The 10835-nt window shown below is 47.2% G+C and overlaps 1 pseudogene; it reads right to left on the reverse strand.

The window, feature by feature from the left end:
* Window positions 1-10835, reverse strand: part of LOC111981170 (serine/threonine-protein kinase WNK4-like) — an 85003-nt pseudogene that overhangs the window by 18420 nt on the left and 55748 nt on the right.

Consider the following 10835-nt stretch of genomic DNA (forward strand, 5'->3'; position numbering starts at 1 on the left):
CCATGGAGACATCATGGTTAAAGGAAGGGAAGTGGGAGGGAAGAGACAGACAGGCGTTAACATGTTATCAATCTCTTCTTTATGTCATGTACCCCTGACTGTGTTCAACATATACTGTAAAGGATATGTCTTGTCTGGAAATAATAATAATATTATTAATTAATAATAATACTCAATGTTTCTTGTTATTTGATAATGAAAGAAAAATCCTAACATGTCCTGAGGGAGGGGTCCTTTTTGGGCTCCACTAACAGGCACCGTGAGGGACGGCTACATGGATTAGCAGGGCTCGAGAGTAACCACAACAAATGGACAGAGGCACAACTGCAAAAGATTAGTCTACTTAAGAGATATATAAAAAACACATGGGATCTACACAGGGCTATGTAGCACGTGCCCTAGGCAAAGTCTGTTGAGCCAACAGTTTCCAATACACCCTCCACTGATACCCCTTTAGCTGTACAGATATAAGGAAAACCGTGGGCCCATGCACACACAGTGCAGCTGTGATACTGTAATACCGAATCCAGGGCATGAGCATGTCAGCAATGGATGTTTGAAGCATGTTTTGGGTAAACCTTCCACATATATCAGCGAGTATGTGCCCCAGGTACTAATCTTGAAGGTTGTGTGAATAGGGTATCTGTATTCTATATCTTGTCTATGGTAAACTTGTGAACCATGCTTATCTATCTGCGTCATGCTTATTGGCCAGGCCAATGCACTTTGCATGTTGTCTAGACATATGAAGGCTCGACTGTACATGCTGTCTGTGGGCAAATGTGTAGCTTCAGGAGCTCATCTACGAAGCGACATAAGGTTGGGATAAATGCGTCTGCTATATATGACCATGTGATTACAGTATAGTGCAGTGGTTCTCAAACCTCTCCTCGGATACCCCCAGCCGCTCCAGAGCTAGCACACCTGATTCAACTTGTTAAAGGATCACCAAGCCCTTGAATAGATGAATCAGTTGAGCTAGTTCACGTCCGAGGGTCCCGAAGGAGAAGTTTGAGAACCACTGGTATAGTGAGTGTATCCTCACACGTGGCAGAGGAGTAGCTGGCGTCTCTGATGTTGTAGTGCAGCCGCTGGTCTGCCTCCTGCTCCTCCGTCTCTGCTGTGAAGCTGGCGTTTATCCCCGAATCCCCCGAGCCGTTAGCCATGGACATCACCGGCCCCGACACCGTCGGAGTGGGCGGGGTCTGGGCAGGGGGTGCCGAGACAGGGGCGGGGTTGGGCGGTTTAATGGGAAGGGCTATTTGAGGTTTGGGGGTGGGCGGTTCTGGCTCGGGAGCCAACTCTGGTTCTTCCTCAATGACAGTTTCCTGTTGTTGGCGCAAGGCCTCCTCGGCCATCCGGCGCTGCTTCTCCCGCTGCCGCTTGATGGCGGTGGCGCGGTCCCGGATGGCTTTGGCCACCAGCTTGTAGTCTGCCTCACAGACGAAGCCCAGCACCACCTAGGGAGAGGGGGGAGAGGATGAGGGAGAGGGAAGGAAAGGGGTGGTGAGGGAGAAGATTAGGGAGAGAGAGAGGGGGAGAGGGAGAGCAATCAGTGAACTTGACACTTGAGATCCACAAAATGTGAAAGGGGTCCGGAAATCCATCAACAACCCACCATCTCCTGAGCCACCTCCTCGGGTACGTCCTTGTAGAGTTCAAACAGGAACTCAATGGCGTTGTTGTCCTTGTACTTCCCATGCAGCTTCTTGGTGTCGTCCATACGCAGCCACAGCTTCAGGCCAGACTTCACCGTGTCGTCCTCCTCCGCCAGCTCAACATGGACGCCATTGTTCTCCTTGAAGAAGGTGTGTTCCAGKAGGTCTTGGATGGTGTACCTGGAGAGGCCACTGTTTTCTTAGTTCTATAATCCATTGGATATTACTGTATTTTCGCAGTCTGTTCTTTTTATAGTCATTAACTAAACATAAAAACAACAGTATTTAACTATAGGTGGGTGGATGTGGTGAGTTAGACTCTGTGCCACTTTAGACTATTGACACACAGCCAAAGGAGAGAGATGGATAGGTGTGTAATGTAATGTGCCCCTATTTAACAGCAGGTCAGGTATCATCTCATTAGAACCCCAGGGGGCCTGAAACCTGACACCATTAACGATGGTCGATGTGTGTGTCACCCAGTTCCCTCGCCATAGTAATGTGGCAACATTTGAATTATGTATGTCTGAAGTCGTTTCTCACTGTTAGCTCACAACATCATTCGATCAATGCTTTGAAAGAGAATGAGAAATTAGAAAAGCTAATTTAATCATAAAACTGTTCTCGTCAGGGCATTTACGCAGTTGTTGGCTGAGACTGGTACAATTTATTTTGTTCCAATGTCAGTGCCCTTAGATTAATGTTGGAGAGAGAGCGACAAAGAGTCTAGACAAACTAGCCTGACAGGTATAATATCCTTTGTCTAGGAGGAACAAAACTGTCTGTCTAATGTTTTTCACACATTAAGAATACKCACACACACACTTCGATCTAGAATCTATCCAACATTTGATACCACACCCCCGCAGTGGCAGACTGAATGCGGATGTCTGAGGTAAGGTGAGTAAAGAGAATTCCTATCTGATTACTCTACCTCTGGTCTGTATTTATGCGGATGCATCCCTCTATGATCTCTTTCAACTCAGGGACTTTTACTTTGAAGAAGCTGTCCGGCTTAATTCCCTGTGAGGAGAAAGAAGGAGGGGAAAAGAGGAACGGTTAAATATGTCACCGACGTCAATCACTCCACCATTTGGGAGAGGAGAGGACTGACGCAGGCAGAAGGACCCCTGAAGCAGAGTATGTGAGCAGAGCGGAGTTGGAGCAGAGCAGGGAGTGGAGCGTGCCCAATTTGACTGGAGTGAGGAGCGAGATTCCCAAAGGCTGGAGCGTCGGCCTTCCCGCCCGCTCCAGTAGAGCTCACTTCACGAGCTCAGGGCATGCCCGGCCCAGCATGCATTTGTAGTCTACTTGGGTGCTGCTATAACCCCTTGCTTTAGCTACTGTCATGGAGTTCCCTAAATATTTTAATAAAGAAACACACAGGTGCAAAATCAAGGTGACTTACAAAGATGAGGACCAAGAGCAAGAGAGGGAGTGTGGTGATGTAGTGTCCACAACTAAAGAATCATTGTGGAATCTGAAAATACAAATTTCCCGAAAGCATGATGGTGTAGGCTACTTACTACATGCATATGCTAAAAGAAAGGAATGAGGTGGATAGCTAATTAAGTGTGTCACTGTAGCAAAGTATTTCRAAAATAATAATCTGATCTCTTAAAGGATTCCTTCATTTTTGTTCCATTATCTATACAATAGGCCATAATTGATTTTGGCCCAATAGGCCTGGCATATTCCAACTTTCAAGGAACTTTCTGTTTTGATTGGGTTATTTTGCATAAAAACATCCCTGCCCAGCCAGGCAAGAGTATCCATAGTCAAGATCCCACAAATCACAATGGGGAAATGGCTACCTAAATATGATCCCCAATCAGAGACAATGATAACCAGCTGCCTCTGATTGGGAACCATACCAGGCCAACATAGATATATAATTCCCCTAGATAACCTACCCTTAATCACACCCCGACCTAACCAACATAGAGAATTCTCTATGGTCAGGGCGTGACAGTACCCCCCCCCAAAGGTGCGGACTCCGACCGCAAAACCTGACTACCGTCGGGGGCGGCTCCGGTGCGGGGCGAAGTACCCACTCCGCTCGTGGATACGTCATCGGAGGAACCGGACCGTGGATTGTCGCCGGAGGCACCGGACCGTGGATCATCGCCGGGGACTCTGGACCATAGATCGTCTCAGGAGGTTCCGGACCGTGGACCGTCTCAGGAGGTTCCGGACTGTGGACCGTCTCAGGAGGTTCCGGACTGTGGAACGTCTCAGGAGGTTCCAGACTGTGGACCGTCACAGGAGGTTCCGGACTGTGAAACGTCGCCGGAAGCTCTGGACTGTGAAACGTCGCCGGAAACTCTGGACTGTGAAACGTCGCCGGAAGCTCTGGACTGGGAACTGTCGACGGAAGCTCTGGACTGGGAACTGTCGCCGGAAGCTCTGGACTGGGAACTGTCGCCGGAAGCTCTGGACTGGGAACTGTCGCTGGAAGCTCTGGACTGGGAACTGTCGCCGGAAGCTCTGGACTGGGAACTGTCGCCGGAAGCTCTGGACTGGGAACTGTCACCGGAAGCTTGGTGCGTGGGGCCGGCACTGGTGGTACCGGGCTGGTGACACACACCTCAGGACGAGCATGAGGAGCAGGCACAGGACGTACTGGCCTGTGGAGGCGCACTGGAGGTCTAGAGCGTAGAGCTTGCACAACCCGTCCTGGCTGGATGTTCACTTCAGCCCGGCAAGTGCGGGGCGCTGGCACAGGACGCACTGGGCTGTGAAGGCGCACTGGAAACACAGTGCGTAGAGCCGGCGCAGGATATCGTGGTCCGAGGAGGCATACTGGAGACCAGGAGCGCTGAGCCGGCACAACCCGTCCTGGGTGGATGTTCATTTTTGCACGGCAAGTGCGGAGAGCTGGCACCTAGCGCACCAGGCTGTGAATGCGCACTGGAGACACTGGAGTGCGTATCACCGCATAACATGGTGCCTGAACGGTCACACGCTCCTTAAAGGAGTGCGGGGAGTTGGCTCTGGTCTGAAACCTGGCTCCGCCAACCACCCCGTGTGCCCTCCCCCCKAAAAATCTGGGCGCTGCCTCTCGTGCTTGCGTCGTGGTTGCGAACCCTGGAGTTGTCGTTGATCGTCCTTCGCTGCCTCCGCCTGCTTCCATGGCAGGGTCTTGTATCTCTCCAATACTTCCTCCCAAGTCCAGGCTATTCTCTCCTCAACCTCCTCCAAAGACCAGAATACCATCTCCTCCCGGGCACGCTGCTTGGTCCAGTTGAGGTGGGATTTTCTGTCACGATCGTCGATGGAAGGATCGGACCAAGGTACAGCGTGGTAGGCGTACATTTTAATTTATTAAATGAATCCCGAAAAAACAACAGAAACGTAACGTCTAGTAGAGCTAAACAGCACAGTACCAAAAACAAGATCCCACAAACTACAGGTGGAAAAAGGCTGCCTATGATCCCCAATCAGAGACAACGATAGACAGCTGCCTCTGATTGGGAACCATATCCGGCCAACAAAGAAATAGAAAACATAGATTGCCCACCCTAGTCACACCTTGACCTAACCAAATAGAGAATTAAAAGGATCTCTAAGGTCAGGGCGTGACAGTCATGCATAAGAACAGTCCTTAGCCGTGGAATATTTGCCATATACCACACCTCCTCGTGCCTTATTGCTTAAGTAAGTCACAGCCTATGTAGGCAATTTATAGACTATAATTATTTAGTACAACGAAATGTTGTTTAAATGCTGAGCGCTTAATGTCCCTGACTCCCTACCAGCCTTGTGTGTCACATTCGCAAATGCTTCACAATTTATTTCTTTGTAGCTATAGCCTTGAAATAATACAGCCTAAATAATCATTTRTGTTCCTTCTTAGTCTCTGCCTGGCGCCTGACCTATTTAGAGTGTTAAWATGCTGTTTAATATGACATGTTGCCTATTTGAAATGATGAGCGCTTCTTACATTCACCTTTTCATGTTTATTAAAATACTTTTCATTCAAATCATATCAAATCATATCACATGTATTGCTCACATACACTTGTTTAGCAGATGTTATTGCGGGTGTAGCGAAATGCTTGTATATGGTTTGGTTTCAATACTTCAAAACCAAATGGTAGGTTCAGGTAGCCACAAAAATAGATGGGTGTTGGTTAAATTGTGATTTTAATGAATGGAGCGAATTTGGAGAGGCAGTTTTTTTTTCTGTGAGAAAAAMAGGTTTTTAGTGGAGCGGTTGGAAAGGACGTGGAGTGCCGAAGCGGTGCACAAGCACTGCTCCATGAGCGATGAGCGGGATAGCCAACCGCTCAACTCCGCTCACCTACTCTGTCCTAAAGGAGCCAGTGTGATACGGGAGTGAGGAGTGAGGGACAATGTGGAGATTATTCCCTAGCCTTCCCTACACCACTATGATGGATGGAATACTTTATAAGTGTGTCTCTATGCTTCAGAGACACAGTAGATGTACATCCTCTATTCACATTGGTAGATCTCCTGGGGAGAATACCTTTAAATATGAAATATATATATTATAAATGTCTAAATGGAGTTAAAGGTTTCGTTGTTATCAGTAACTTTAGGTCGTGATGTCATTGGTAACAGTTGCCCGGACACCCTGCCCAGGGGCACAATGTCAAAAAACAAGGTGTTCCCGTCAGAGACATTCTCTGTGGGCCATCGTCATAGAGTTCAGACATAATGGAGCATGCACACAAACAAACACGAACAAACGCACGCACCAACACACACACAAAGAGGAGGGTTTGACTGTGTCCCAACTCGTTCACTGTTAAGTTTCTCTCTGAGTTCTACAGCCAGTTAGAACTAAAGTTCAAATGTGGTGAGYGAGTGGTGGTGTGTGTAAGAGTATTGCGGTGCTAGCCTGTTAGCTAATGGTTTTGTACACAAACACTCAGGTCATGATACATAATGTCCAAACCCATCGAGAGCATGCAGGTCTGTGTGGGTGCAGAGCACTGAGTACTAACTACCATMTGGTTTCCTAAAGGGCAGTCAGCTCATAGSTCATGTTTATTTGGTTTAGACACAAATGTTCAGTGACATAATACAAAATGTACAAAACCATCTAGAGGATAGTGATGGGTATAACAGGTGTCCATACAGTAGCTGTCGTGACCGGATACAAATAGAGKGAGACTTCCTATGGGGCTGTTAGCTAAWAGCTAACGTAGCGTGAGCATYAATARCAAGCAGCAGTCAGATACTCACTACATAGTAGCCTTAGCATGTGTGGCGGTGAATACAATGACTGGGTTACACAGGTAAATGGGATACTTCCTGTAATGCTGTGTGTTAATGCTTWGAGGTGATGCATGGCCAATATGCTCTTTAGGTTTATGAGGTAACTATCACCAGACACAGCGCAGGGATTTCCGGTAGGGTGAGAGAAACAACCAACAGGGCTGTGTCCTACTGAACAATATGCATGAACAAACACATTCACACACTATAAAGCCAATGTCACACACAGAACCACACGCGTATACAGACACGCCACATCACTAAACCACAGGTCTTTTCTGTGAAAGTATGGGAAACATGGTGTGGGTGGAAAGAGGATAAACGCTTCAAGAAGAGGTTTTACCACAAGAAACGATTGAGTCATTCTCCCCTTTGAAGCTTCATGAACAGAACACGCAAGTGTAGCGGAGGAGATTAACACATTTCATTGAGGTGATAAGTCTCCCCGACAGAGGAAAATACCACTATTTCACAGTCTGTCGCCTCCATGGCCTCCACAGATTAAACAAGGCCTGGAGGGTCAAGGTCTGGAGTGACTGAGCGGAAAAGCAAGGTAAACCTCCTCCATGTAAAATGTACGAGGCGGAAACAACAAGATGATGGCAACAAGATACGAAATGGGAAGCCTGGTCCGCGTTTATCACCACACACACACCACACACACACACCACACAACACACACACACACACACACACACACACACACACACACACACACACACACACACACACACACACACACACACACACACACACACACACACACACACACACACACAACACACCACACACACACACAAGAAATCGTTTAACACAGAGCACAGAGGGTGAGCGGAGTTGATCACAAGGTTTTCTGCAAAAGGAACCTGTCTGCACAAAGTGAGTGATGTAATGCAGCTTGTTTTTATTACATAACTCCTCAAAAAAGACTATAAAAAACTATGTGAGATTATATTGGATTAAAGAACACAGTGGCAAATTTGTGGAGGAACTTTAAGTTGCTCAACCGGTTCCATGTGACGAATAGGGTGAAATACGTAGCAGTAAAAATAAAATATTGGAGAGGACCAGTGTGATTTGAAAAATGTGTTTTTCCCCCGGTGGTGACGAAATGCCCTCTTTTCCCACTAAAGTGAGGGGAGGCAGCGGGACTTACTAACGGAAAATGGACTCTATCGAATTCTCTGGTGTTATCCGAGCAGATAATTGCAGCGTAAGAGAAAAGGGAAGGGAAAAGACATAATAACAAAACAAACAAGACATTCTAAGCAACAAAAATGTAGAGAAAAAAAAGCGAAATGATGTCCGTCTTAATGGCTGATATGAAAACCATCTGAAGACATGAATAAACCCTTCAGTCTTTAGAGAGGCTTAGGGAGGAGTCACAGAGCCTGCTCTGTACAGTGGCTTTTGTTGGTCGGTGACATCAGCCTCTAACACAAACAAACAGTGACCTTGTGTAATGAGATTAAAAGACTCCATTTTCCATTGTGCTATAGCTTCTTGACTTCTAGCACTCAGAAAGCCCTTTGAAAAATGGCATGATGTGGATGCTTTAATCTTCTCACGTAAAATAAATAAATGACGATCAAATTGAAAATGTTTCCCATGGAAATACTATGACTTGATGACTGAAGTTTTATGAGCAGACCACTGCAAAGGTTCTTGCGCTACTGGCCTTTTTAATACAAAGCTTACAGGCTGGCTCCCTGCTGCTAAAACAAGGGTATAATGCTAGTGGTTCTGAGARCAAAACTAGAGTAGAACCATAATCTAACTCAGTCAGGGAAACGTATGTACATGTATGAAACATGTGTGGGAGGATATGGGCCACAGGTCTGTGTACACGTGTACACGCGTGTTCCTTATAACATGATTCAATCACACAGACGGATAGAAATGAGACAGAGAGAGAGAGACAGAAAGAGAGATAGACAAAGAGAGAGACAAAGAAAGAGAGAGAGAAAGAGACGGGGGGAGAGCAAGAGAGAGAGAGCGAAAGAGACAGAGAAAGACAGAGAGAGAGACAGAGAGAGACAGAGAGAGAGACAGGGAGAGCAAGAGAGAAAGAGACAGAAACAGAGAGAGAGACAGGGAGAGRAAGAGAGAGAGAGACAGAGAGAGACAGACAGAGAGAGAGACAGAGAGACAGAGAGAGAGACAGAGAGAGACAAAGAGAGAGAGACAGGGATAGCAAGAGAGCGAGACAGACAGAGAGACCACTAAAACAGCGAGTTTGCCTGAGACGGAAAGCATTACTTGTGTGAACTACACGGCTACTCTAATTATGCACACATGCATAAATGTGCACACACAGAGACAGAGAGAGAGAGAGACCGAGACTGACAGACAGAAAGAGAGAGATAGAGAGAGACAGAAAGAGAGAGAGACAGGGAGAGAGAGAGAGAGACAGACAGAGAGAGAGAAACAGACAGAGAGAGAGAGACAGAGAGAGAGACAGAGACAACATAAAGCTGGGAATTATTCCGGTTGAGGGAGAAACCGCAAATATTACTGCCAGATATGTATATGACTGCCATAGTCTGAGGGACATCCCATGACCATTAATTATATGTACTATTATTATTACTACTGAAATTAACTGTATTTTATTATCCTCATTGCATTGCACTGTATTTACTGAAATAGAGAGACAGAAAAAAGAAAGAGAGAGACAGAAAGACAGCGAGAGAGAAAGAGACAGCGAGAGAGACAGTGAGAGAGACAGCGAGACAGACAGAGAGAGACAGCGAGACAGACAGAGACAGCGATACAGAGAGAGAGACAGCGAGACAGAGAGAGAGACAGCGAGACAGAGAGATAGACAGCGAGACAGAGAGAGAGATAGCGAGACAGAAAGAAACAGGGAGACATAGTGAGAAACAGCAAGACTGAAAGAGAAACTAGTGAAGATCAGAGACAGCAAGACAGAGAGAACAGACAGACAAGAGAGATGACAGCGAGAAGGGAAACAGCGAGACAGGAGAAAAGACAGAAACAGAAGGAGATCAAGCGGAACAGAGACAGACTGCGAGACAGAGAAAGAGACAGCGAGACCAGAGAGAAACGCGAGACAGAGAGAAACAAGACGAGACAGAGAGAGAACAGCGAGACAGACGAGACAGTGAGACAGATGCAAGAGACATGAGACAGAGAGAGAGACAGCGAGATAGAGAGAGTGCAAAGAGAGAGCCAGCGAGACAAGAGAGAGAGCAGCCGAGAACAGAGAGAGACACGCGAGACAGAGAGAGAGCAGCGAGACAGACAGAGAGAGACAGCAAGACCAGACAGAGAACAGAGTGAGACAGAGAGACAGAGTGAGACAGCAAGACAGAGAGAGAGACGAGAGACAAGACGAGACGACAAAGAAGAGCAGCGAGACAGAAGACGATGAGAGAACAACAGTCGAGACAGAAGAGAGACAGCCGGAGACAGAGGAGACAAGCAAGACAAGAGAGAGAGCAGCAGAGAGAACAGAAGCGAGACAGAACAAATGACAGAGAGAGAGCGAGCCAGGAGTGACGAAACAGTGAGACAGAGAGAGAACAGCGAAACAAGAGAAGAGAGAGACAGCGAGAAGCAGCAGTCGAGAAAGCCACGACAGAGAAGAGTGCTGAGAGACAAGAGACAGCATGAGAGACGAGAGACAGAGAGACGAAGAGTAACAGGGACCAGACAGAAGAGAAAGACAGGAGAGGAAGAGACAACGACCAGGCGAGACAGAGAGATGAGAGTAGAAGGAACAACAAGCGAGACAGAGAGAGAGGAGGAGGAGACATAAGCGAGCCACAAGAGACAGCGAGTAAGAGACAACCGAAGACAGAGAGAGAGAGAACAGCGAGCACAGAGCATGCGAGAGAGCAGGCGAGACAGAGAGGAGAGGCCGAGACAGACCATAGAGAGACAGCGACAGCAGAAAGAGAGACATGAGTA

The sequence above is a fragment of the Salvelinus sp. IW2-2015 genome, linkage group LG20 (genome assembly GCF_002910315.2).
Source record: "Salvelinus sp. IW2-2015 linkage group LG20, ASM291031v2, whole genome shotgun sequence".
Taxonomy (NCBI): domain Eukaryota; kingdom Metazoa; phylum Chordata; class Actinopteri; order Salmoniformes; family Salmonidae; genus Salvelinus; species Salvelinus sp. IW2-2015.